The sequence below is a fragment of the Vanellus vanellus genome (genome assembly GCF_965231255.1).
Source record: "Vanellus vanellus genome assembly, chromosome: 8".
NCBI classification, from domain to species: domain Eukaryota; kingdom Metazoa; phylum Chordata; class Aves; order Charadriiformes; family Charadriidae; genus Vanellus; species Vanellus vanellus.
The window spans coordinates 28,615,435-28,626,877 of NC_138913.1; the positions used below are offsets into that span (position 1 = coordinate 28,615,435).

Genomic DNA, 11,443 nt, shown 5'->3' on the forward strand with positions numbered 1-11,443 from the left:
AAAGAACCTTGCGTGCTTTCTGAAGGCGGCTTGATGCCACCTATTTGGTACAAGGGGACAACGAAGGGGAAGTGCATCGCTTGGGTTCGCCCCTCAAGCCTATGGCGGAGGGGGAGGTGAGAACATGTGGGGTTTATTTTTATACGGTGTGCTTTGGCCTTTGAGCATTCCAAACCCACCAAGGCACCACCCTGACCTCTGCATGGAGCAGCTCTTCCATCTGCCTGGAGATAGCGTTGAGAAACTCGCGGTTCCAGCAAGTCCCTCCCTCCCGGGAGCCCGAGTGTTTTGTTCCTCTCCGGACCTGGTGTGAACGTTGCCACCTGGGTCTCCTCCAGGAAATATCCCAACGCGAGTGGTGGGGATGGCTCCTCGGCGGCGAGTGCCGGGGCTTTGCCTGCGCCAGCAGATGTCCCTCGTGCGCGGGGGGGGAGATGGTGTGCCAGCAAGCGGTGCCACCAGCCGGGCACCCTTGATGAGGCGACCAGAGCTCTGTTTCCTGCGGTGTCTGTGGTTTGTTGATCCCTGTTTTAAAAGATAGTAAACCGCCTCCCTCCTCCCTCACCGCGTCACCCTCAGCCTGTTCAGGGAAAGCCGGGAGTGATTTAATTTTTGTTTTCTTGCTCTTTTGAGCTCTGCTGGGAGCTGGCGTTGACATCCGTGATTGAGAAGAATCCCACTTCGAGCCGGATAGGACTAGGAAAGATGGGCTGCTTTCATGGTAATATCGGTAAATCGGTGTTCGTGGATGTCTTTGTCACCTCTGGCTGTTGCCGCGGAGTGGGGGATTGCTGCATTTCATTTGGGCTCGGCCGACGGAGGCTGACTTTGGGGAGGAAGGTGTAAAAGAGACAAAACGCCGGCGGGCTGGGGAAGGGCGAGCAGGGCTCGGAGGCTACGCCGGTTCACAAAGGAGCACTCCTTCCCTGTTATTATTTACAGCGAAACTCCCCCTTGCAGTGATGGACGTGTTCCATAATATTCTGGGTAAAGAAGCTGGGAGGAGGCGCCGCTAATAATTGCGAAGGACGTCAAGAAGGAAGACCTCACATGCTTAAACATATGGGCTGGGATTGCTCTCACCTCACCCATCATGTAGAAATTAGGGGCACGCTCGCTTTAGCTCTCTCTGCAGTCCATGCGGAAGCAAGTTTCTTCCAGAAGGCAGCTTGTCCTGTCCCAAAGGGGCGTCCGCGATGGATGGGTTCAGTAGTTCTCTTGAGGTTTCTCCTCCTGTTGACAATAGGGAGAGTACAGACAACTTTTAGACTTTTAGTTGGTGCCGTTAGCAGAGCCAAGCCCTCTTCCCTCCTGGAAAAAAAGCACAAATAACTGTAATTTCACAGAATTTCTGACAATGAGTCTTCATTTTTCAAACAGCCCGAGCCGTCAGGAATTGCTCTGATGCAATGCTGATGATGATGCGTTTGAAGAAGATTGGGGGGGGGGGGGGGGGGAGGGTGGTTGTAAAGTGGAGTGAAGAAGCGGCGTGTGACTGCTGCTTTCTGGCTGACAGCGTGATTGTACTTTCTGATGTCCCTCCTTGGCTTCAGCACCCGCGTCCAGACCTTTGGTGCACGCTGGGAGCTGCCCTGCCCGGCGTTGCAAACTTTTTTTCCGAGGAAGAGTTACCAAAAGCCACGGGGGACTTTGTCTCCTACATCCCGAAATAACGAAGGCAAACAGCTTCATGAGTCACGTATGGGAGGGCTGAAAAACGGAGCTATCGCTCCACCAAAGTGGAGGGCGGATTATCCTGCATAAAGCTGGAGTAGAAAATAAGATATATTTTATCTAATTTTTACTTATTATATTTTATTATTTTTTTATTATTATTTTATATATTTTCCTATTTTCTCCGTCCATTTGCCTGATCAGTTACTGTTACTTTGCACCACCGCCTGTCTTTTTTTCCTTCTTCTTTGGAGGAGAGCGTGAACGTGAGCTCCCCCCAGCCCAGGTTGCTCCAAGCCCCGTCCAACCTGGCCTTGAACACCTCCAGGGATAGGGCAGCCACAGCTTCTCTGGGTGACCTGCGCCGGGGGCTCACCACCCTTATAGCAACACATTTCTTCCTAATATGTATTCTATATCTCCCCTCTTCCAGTCTGAAGCCATTCCCCCTCATCCCATCACTGTGTCCTGTGCCAGGACACACAGATATCTGCATATGGACCAGGTCGCCTGTCCCCGAGGGTGTACCAGGCTGGGCAGCGGCGCTTGCGCTTCACCTGCCACCGCGTGGGGACAGCAGCCGTACCCCGAAACATCCAGAGAGTCCTGAAAATACTCCTTGGCATCCTAAAACCCTGCTTTGATTGGGAGCATGCCTCATCCTCCCTCCCCAAAAGGGAGATGTAGCAGCATTACAGACGTCCAACCCTACAAGGATTTCGCTCCGCGTTCAGCAGCCCTGCCTAGGTTTTGGTTTGGTTTTTGGTTTTTTTTTTGTTTTGTTTTGTTTTTCTCTCCCCACCTTAGGGGTTTAGACTGCACAGCAAGTCCAGTAATGAACTGTTACTCTGGAAAATAAGACTTTCATTAGGTTAGGATTCTGCCAGGGTATTTGCGTTCCTTTATAATGAACCGTGATATTGTGCAAAGCCCCGGCGTGGAGCGGAGCGCCGCTTATCGCGCCGCTATCATTTACCCACTTATCACCAGGCGATGCCCTCGCCTCTGTCAGGCGCTACAGCAGGAGGAAGGGAGGGCACCGGTGCCGGGCTCCGATGGGGTTTCCATCCCACCGAGAAGCTTTTTTGGGGGTTTGAATCCAAGCATGGGTCAAACAGTGCTTTTAACTGTGGAGCGTAACTCTGCCTTCTCGTTGCCGATGTCCTATAAACAAATGCTGATATTATTATTTAATTTTTTTTTTTTTTTTTTTTTTTAGGTGTTCATTATTCATCGCTAGTAGGGACTGAAACTGCAATGCGTGTCTCTTCTGGTGTGAAAACATTAATAACTGCTCCGGCTAAGCACAGAAAGATCATTTATTTTACAAATACGCAGAAAATTCAGGCCGGCTGGGATTAAAGCACAGCGTTCCTTTGTAGCCAAGGGTTTCAGGGCACGTTTTACCGTGAGAAAGAATTAAGTTTTACGCGGGTCTATGCTTCCACAAGCAGGTTGTGGCCGGGCTGCCGCAACCTTAAGCCACGGGGCTGGTAGAGAGCAACGCAAATGAGGCACGAGCTATTTCTGGGAGCTATTTCTGCCCTCTCTGAGGGTCTCGATCAAAACCCATGTTGGGGCGATGCTTTCTTCCTCCATCTCCCCTTCTCCCGTGCACGTAAAGGCTGGAGCAGGTCGGATGCCGTGCTGTCCGCGGGTGGCCGGGGATGCTGGGCACCGCGGTGCTGCCTCCCCCATCCCTCCACCAGCCTTGGGAGGCTCTCTGTGCAGCTCGCCTCCATCAATGACGAGGTACGGTAAATCCCAGCAGCCTCCTAAAAAACATTTTAATTAAAAAAACAAACAAACAAACCAAAACACGACATAACGGGAGCTTTAAAGGACATGAAAGATGACAGCTGCGGAGCTCCCCTTGCCTCCCCTCCCTCCGCAGTGCTCTTCAGAGCAATTTTCATTTAGAGCTTTTTTGATTTCATCAGCTCTGGACTCCATCAGCAGTGCTGCTCAGAGCCGGGTGGGGGGATGAGAGGCGGCCCCCGGTGCTGAACGTGGTCTCGGCTAGGCAGGGGTACCAGGGGATGGATGGACAGGGTGACAATCCTGCCTTCCCCTGCCCCAGAGCAGGTGCAGAGCGTTTGTTGTGGTTGGAATTGGGGGTGTGGGGGAAGAAGAGGAGGGCCTGAAGGTCCTTTGCCATCTGGACTGGCTCAGATGAGTTTGGGGCTACAGCCCAGCCCAGTGCAAGGACTTGGGCAATTGGGTTCATAGAGGGGTATCTTGATGTCCAGCTAGAGATGTGACACACTGCTGGTCCCACAGGGCAGGGGGTCTCCTTGGGACATGTCCATCATCCATGTTCATCAAATGTCCATCCATGTTCATCAAAACTGAACTCAAGATGGTCCCAGCTTGGCTGGTCCGTCCAACCTTGGGCCAATCCCTGGTGTATCTAAGGCTGGTTTTGCTGTTGCCTGGCTGGCTCCCTGATCTCTTGTGTTGGCGAAACAGCAACCCAACCACAGAAGCTGTTGTAGGTCTGCCTCCCTTGGTACAGAAATACACTGCGTTGGCAAAAGGTGCCACCGTGACTGCTCCATCAAGGCTGAAATCTGCAGGGAGTGACTTTTTTTACCCTCTTTTACCTAAAATATCTTTCATGAGATCAGCCCGCACAGCATCAATCCAGAGCTGGGGATGCCCAACCATCTCACTTCTCCAGGGATGAGCACCTCTGAAGGTATCCCCGGGACCACCAGACATTTCGGCCAAAGCTGTTTCCAAACTGTGTTGCTGATATTAACACACGATTTTGAGGTAAAACACCATGTGGGATTAGCAATTAAAGTGGACATACTGGGTTGGGTTTTTTTAGGAAATCCGATGAGGAGGAGGAGCCCTTACACCTCCAGCATCTCAGGCTTAAAATCAGCAGGCAAGCCCATACAGTGAAATTAAGAGCAGGGCCAAACTGTTCCCACTGGGACCGTTCATGCTTTGCATTTTGCAAATGTAAAGTACGCGCCGGTTCAGGGCTTCCAATTAGAGCTGGACAAATGAGAAACTTCTCAGCTCGCCGCCCAATCCTCCGCAAAAAAAAAAAAAAAAATTCAAATAAGGAATGGTTTGGATCAATGCAAAGTACAGACCCTTTGATTTTTTTTTCCCCCTACCAAAATAAACCCTTCTCCTCCCCACTCCGATTAATTTTAGATCAAATGAAATGTTTTATTCAATTTCAGACTGAAATGTCATTTCAGAGCATTAACTAGAATAATATTCCTTTTTAAAAAGTGGTGGAGCAAAAAAGTTCAAATTTTGAAACTTTTTTTTTTTTTCCTCCCCCTGTGGATGTAGGAACAAATTTGGTTTCGGATGAAAAAAAAAATGTGGATGTAGGAACAAATTTGGTTTCGGATGAAAAAAAATAATGTGCTGGTTTGTTGTTTTTTTTTTTTTTGTGAACCTTTTTGGTGAGTGGTATAAGGCCCCGGGAAGAAGGGGGGAAGCCAACCTCGCCAGAGCAGTGCAGCACAGGTTGGCCAAAACCATCTTCATTTCCAAGAGCTTCCTCCTCCTTCTCTGCTCAGTGCTCTTTAATCAACTATTTAAAACCCCAGCTCGGAGACTTTTATCACTTTCCAAATCCCTAGGAATTAAAAAAAAAAAAAAAATTCAATAAACGAGGAGAAGACAGCACATCGTTGGCCGGTGACTGGGCTGAACCTACCCCAGAGAGGTGGGCAGCGATGCTCCTGTGCAGCGAAGGGGGTCTGGGACAGGGGGAAGAGGGAGGTTTTGGGGAATGGGCGATAAATTGATTTTCCCGGAGTCTTGAGTCCAGGTTCCCATTCGCAGCGTGGCTACAGCATGCATCGCAGGCGGATCGGGAAGCAGGGCTCCAAAGGGATTAGTAAAGATTTATTTTTCTTTTTCTGGAGTGAGATGAAAGGGGGGAGGGGGAGTGAGAGACGAGCAAGGAGTCCTACAGAAAGGAACTCATTATTTTTTATCTTTTCCAATGACCTTGTTTGGTTTATTCCGACTTGAAAGCAGTTTCTTTCCTTGTGAAAGTTTGGAGATATCTGGAGACCGGGGCCAGTGAGAAAGGGAAAAAGGGAAAAAAAAAGGAGCTGGGCGAAGAGAAGAAACGTGGAAAATAACGAGAATATATGTGATGCGAACTGGAAGAGGTTCTCCTTCTTCTCGCTGATGTTTCTCTAAGGAGAAAGACCCGTCTGGGCTTGGTGCCGTGATGAAGAACCATATCTGGGGGAGATGGGCTGATGCTTATGGGGAGGACGACGGCTCTGGGGCTGAATGGGGCCTTTTGCGTCGCATTGGGAGCTCAGGCCTGTGCACGCGCGTGTGCACATGTGGGGGGGGGGGGGGGGGGGGGGGGGGGGTTCATCAGGGGTGAAAGTTTGCCTTGCAGCACCCCATTCATTTAACCCTGGCTTTAATTTTTCCCTTTAGCACCCTGTTCTCCGATTAGTCTCTGTACTGGGAGCACGTGGGCTGCGGAAGAAGGGAGCTGCATCATGGAGGTGACCATCCGGGCGCCACGAGGTATGGTCCAAGGGACCACCAGGAGATCTTGTGAGTGACCCAAACCCAAGGGCCAGCTCTGCCTTGACTGATTCTGCCTTTGCAGGGTGAGAAGAACTCCCCAAACCCCTGTGACAGCCAACTCATGACCCTGATGACACCTCGTGGTCCCCATAACCTCCATAGTCCATGGGCCAGGAAGGTACACGTGTCCGTGGCCACCTTCGCCACCGGGTCTGCAGGTGAGCTTTGCCCTTGAACTGCAAAGACACAATGACCCATTCTTCCACCCGGTCCCCGTAGCCGCGTTAACGGCCTCTTCCTTTGCATTAAATCGGTGGCATTTTACCTCTTAACTCCTCGTGTTAAAAAATAAAACCCTAAAAAGCAGGTCCCTCAAAGGTGCAAGGACAGCTGTTAACCTGCAAAAAAGCCCTCTCCGCCGTCAGGCGGGGTGGCTAATTTTAGATAAAACCCAACCCTTGCTTTCAACTAACGGCTCAGGGTTGATCTTCTCGTGGTTACTCATAAATACTTATGAAAACGTTTCAAGTGCGCAATTTGCATAGCTATAAAGTCTCATAAATAATTCCAGCTCCCGGTATTTAATTACGTGACCTATATTGTGGAGGCATTTCTACCTCGTTTACGGAGATCGGAGTCCTTCCGAACGGAGACCAGGGTATTAAGTGGCCATTGAGTTGCTGTTGGAGCTGCCGCAGAGAAGAAAGAGACGGGGACCCAACCCAAATGCTTACCTGCCGCTTCTCACCAACCCGAGCACGGAGCAAGGATAGTTTAACTTAAACGCAACGCTTATTCCTACTATCGGGAGCTGCGTTTTAACCATCAGGAGTCCCAGAGCTGCCCGTTTAGGAGTAGGGCGATATTTCCCAGTAAGGCTGAGGTACGTGGCTCTGGGAACTGGAGGACCCTCTCACCTCTAGAGGACCTGCTTGCCAAGAGGGTTCCAGCCCTTCCCCAGTGAAACACCAGCCAGGCACGCGTGGGAGAACCCCAGCCAAACCAGTGGGGTTTCAAGCCACCTCTGCTAAGCGTTGAGTTCAGTGGGAAGTCTCCTTCTCCGGATTTAGCCCTCGGACTTCAAAGGGAATAATAATTAATATAAAGAAATTTCCAATTTTTTTTTTTTTTTTTTAACCCACTGCACCACCGAGGAGCACCTAAAGCCCGCTGAAAGGAAGAGGAGCGGGTAGAGGTTGTGCGGTGTTGGAGCGGAGGGAGAAAGTAGAGAAAACTGAAATTAAAAGGGCTTTGTTGTAACCGCGCTTCAGCGGGACACTTCCCAGCTGCCGCCCGGGGGTCCCGCGGGTATCATCGGAAACCTCACGTGGCGGGGGGGGGGCAAAGCCGAATCCTCCCCGGGGCTGCCTTCTGCTTATGGGAACCCCTGTGGATAAATCCCGACCCCTGTCCCAAACTGCAGCACCGGGGAGATGCTTTAAAACAAACAGAACCCCCCCTACAGAAGAAAAAACGCCTTTTGATTTCAAGGGGAAAACGCCGCCAAAGGGTTCCCCTGTAAAAAAACGGTGTCTGTCTGCGAGCATGAGGCAGCCAGGGTATTATAAATATAAATTATAAATAATTTATTCTCCGGGCGGGGGGAGGAGGCTGGGGGGGGGGGGGGGGGGAGAGAGGGAGAGAGTGAGCTTTTAATTAAAACGCTATCTTACAGATCAAATAAATATGAATAAGATGCCAAAAAACAACCGTCTAAATCCCAAACATTCTCTTGTGTTTTAATTATTTGTGTTGATAAAACAAGAGCGAAGGCATTTTGCTCCGCTCAGAGGGCGAGGAGGCAAAAGGTTACGCTGGCATTTTTTATGTTCTTTTCAAGGAACAAATGTTTCAGAAGCACAGATCTGACAAACTATAATTCATATCAGGAATTAAATTGGAATTTAGAGAACAATTGTTAATATTTCAAAGTAATTGTTTAAGAAATTATCATTTTGGTATCTGCCTCAAAAATAATTACCCACCGCTAATTTTTCTTTTTCAAAGGCTGCCAGTTGTTGGAAGAGTGGAAAGATGAGGAGTTTTTGCTGTGGGCTATTTATGTAGTTCAAATGAGGAGATAAATAGGAAGGGACTTTCATGTTTCTAGGCAAATGAGTCTGACTAATGTACGGCTTCCAGCTCAAAAGTGGGACCTGGATTTCCTTGAAAAATCGGGGAATTTTTTATGGATGGGATTTGCAAGTCACAGCAGGGAAGAGAAGCATCAAAACCCGTGCAGGTTAATTAGAAACGGCGCCCCGAAGGAAACCCTCCCGGCCTGGAGAAACCCTGCCCGCCCGGCGTGGGGGACCAGCGCGGCGGCTCTTCCTCCGGGTGGGCAGACCCCAGTAACGCCTGGGCATCTTTCCTTGCCTGGTGTCAAACCACAGAATGACAGAATGGTTTGGGTTGGAAGGGACCTTAAAGACCATCTCGTCCCACCCCCCTGCCCTGGGCAGGGCCACCTCCCCCCAGCCCAGGTTGCTCCAAGCCCCGTCCAACCTGGCCTTGAACACCTCCAGGGATGGGGCAGCCACAGCTGCTCTGGGCAACCTGCGCCAGGGGCCCACCACCCTCACAGGAGAGAATTTCTTCCCAATATCTCATCTAAATCTCTCCTCTTCCAGTTTGAAGCCATTCACCCTCGTCCTATCACCCCATGCCCTGGTAAAAAGTCCTTCCCCAGCTCTCCTGTACCCCTTTAGGGACTGGAAGGCCGCAGTAATATCTCCCCAGAGTCTTCTCCTCTCCAGGCTGAAGGGGATATCAAAGGTTGTCCATTTGCAGGTTATACATGTGCTTTTACCACTGGTCTTTCAAACACAGCCACTACCCAGACTACCAAAGGAGACGTGATTGTGTCCACTGCACAACCCTACTGCACAGCCCTACCGCCTTTGCAGCATTTTGGGGTGGAAGAGGAGGAGGATTCCTACTTCTGCTCTCATATATCATCATATCCGTAAGTCGAAACATCTGTGGCTTCCTGGAAAGGCTGCTGGATACTTGAATATTTAGAGGGTCATAGTAAAAGATAGGGTAGAAGGCATCTTAAATATCATCTTCTGCATCCCGCAACCTCAGGGTGGGCTTATCCGGACCCTGTAGCATCCTGCCCCTGCCTTCTGCTGTGCTGCACTGCTGGGAAGCCTGTCCTCCTCCCTTCGAACACGGCTCTCCTCAAGGGATGGAGGGCAACTGCAGCGGTGATAGGACCAGGAGAGGTTCAGCAAATGGCTGTTTCAAGGAACGGCCGTAGACTTCTCTCTTCGGAGAGGGTATTGCAAAGGGAAACTGTTTCCATGAAAACACAGTTTCAAACGCAAAAGGAGAAACTATTTCCTGGGGTTTGTTAAATTTTTTTCTGCAAAATTACTAATCCGTCTTTGTTAGGAATAATTCTTAAACGCATTTTGAAATATCTCGCTTACCGACACCCGCTCTTTTTTAACCAGCTAGTTTTTCTCTAAGCAACGCTGGCGCAGATGGTAATTTTTACAGCGCACAGGGAGAAGCAACATTTTTCACCGAGTCTTCTGGGAAAGGCTATTTCTCACCACCAAAACCCCCCTTTTTTTTTTTTTCATCTGAACCGTCTCCTCAATGTCAGCATACCCTCTGGCTTCCCCAGGCTCTACCTGGGCCCCTAGTTGCCCTTTGTTGGCCACCAGGATGTTTTGCCCGACATTTCCCGGCAGGTTGGTCCCTGTCGATAAATCTGTCCTCCAGCAACCTCCTGGGGGAAGATCCTACAGCTTTGGGGTTGTTAATGTGTCTTCCACCCCCTTGATGCTACCCCTCCCTCTTCCCTTTGATCTGGAGGACTCCAGACTCTCATGGAAGACGCCGGTCTGGAGGCTAATGAGGAATACACTTGACCTTTGCAGACGCTGTGATTAAAGATTACCGGAGAATGCTGGGGGGAAAAACAAAACAAAACAAAACAAAACAAAAAACCAACAAAAAAACCCTCCTTTTGGCTTCGTCCTCCCAGCTTGTTGTAAGCATCCCAATTACGAAGCAGATCACAGAGGCTGTGTTGGAAGACATTGGTATCAGCAAATTAGCAGGCGGCACGGCAGCGGGAGCGGTAATTAAGGCAGCTCTGCGTTTGCCGGGGTTTGGGGCTGTCGCTCCTCTTTCGCGTGCTGCTCGGGTCCAGGGTCCCCTTTGGCCGCCCGGGGTTTGGCATCCCGCTCGCGCCGTCTGCGCCGTGATTTGCAAATAATTGCCGCGTTTTCGGAATTAATTGCAGAACACAAGCGAAACGGTAACGCTTTGTGCCGCTGCAGCCCGCAAAGGTACGGGCTAAAACATCTGAGGATGGGCAAGGAAAATCAGGGGAGGAAAATGTTCTCTTTCCCTGTGGGAAAGGCAGGATGATGGATTTTACACCCTCCCAGGCCTCCTGCTCTTGCAAGGCAGAGGGTGAGTCCCTGGTAGCTCCTGCTGTGTGGGAGAGGTTGGGAAATTTGGGGAATCCGTAGGCGCTTTTGCTCAGCTGACCCATCCGCTGCCGGAGGAGCTGCACCGTGTACGCCGCTCCGGCTTTCGGTGGGTCAGGGAACGGGGTTTGCAGCCCTTCCCTTTGGGAAGTCAATTTGTAGCATAGATCTGTTCCTAACCCACGTCTCTGCCAGGAAGTTTTCCCCTACTATTAAGCCAATATTTTCCTGTTCTTAATTTAAGCCGATCCCACTTGTTTTGCATCTGTGTAGAGGCATTAAAAAAAAAAAAATTAAAAAAAAATCTCTCCCTTTCATGTTGTTTATCATCTCTAAATATCAGAGCTAACAACCCAGGTTTCCCTTGCTCTTTACAGCCCGCCTCATAAATCATCCGCAGACTACCGGGATCGTTTCAGAGCTCTTCCCTGCCATCCCTGTCCGTGGCAATGGGCTGCAAATTTCCACGTGGATCGTGTCTGAATTGGTTGTCTTAACCCAGAGGCTAAAGAAACAGTGATCCTTCTGTCTCCTGCAACCCATTGATTTCACAAAGGCTAAAAACTCTTTGGTGTTTTGTTTTTTTTTCCTTCTCTGATACAGGACAATAAATCTTTTATGGGTTTTGTGGTTTCTTTTTTGCCGTAAGGTTCACTATGGGAAAAACAATACGGGAAGCAGAGAGGGAGAAGCCAGTCCCTTCCTGGGTAAAGCTTGCCGGCCCCCCAAAGCATCCAGCCCACTGGGGTACAGAAACTGGGGTGATTTCCTTGCAGTTGCTCTAGGAGCAA

At 50.0% G+C, this 11,443-nt stretch overlaps 1 long non-coding RNA gene across 1 annotated transcript; it reads left to right on the forward strand.

Annotated features, from left to right (window-relative positions):
* Positions 1 to 6,116: 6,116 nt before the first annotated feature.
* Positions 6,117 to 11,185, forward strand: LOC309675160. Its single transcript, XR_014269458.1, has 4 exons — positions 6,117 to 6,201; positions 6,287 to 6,422; positions 9,034 to 9,169; positions 11,030 to 11,185. It is a non-coding gene; the product is annotated as an uncharacterized lncRNA (long non-coding RNA).
* The last annotated feature ends 258 nt before the right edge of the window (positions 11,186 to 11,443 follow it).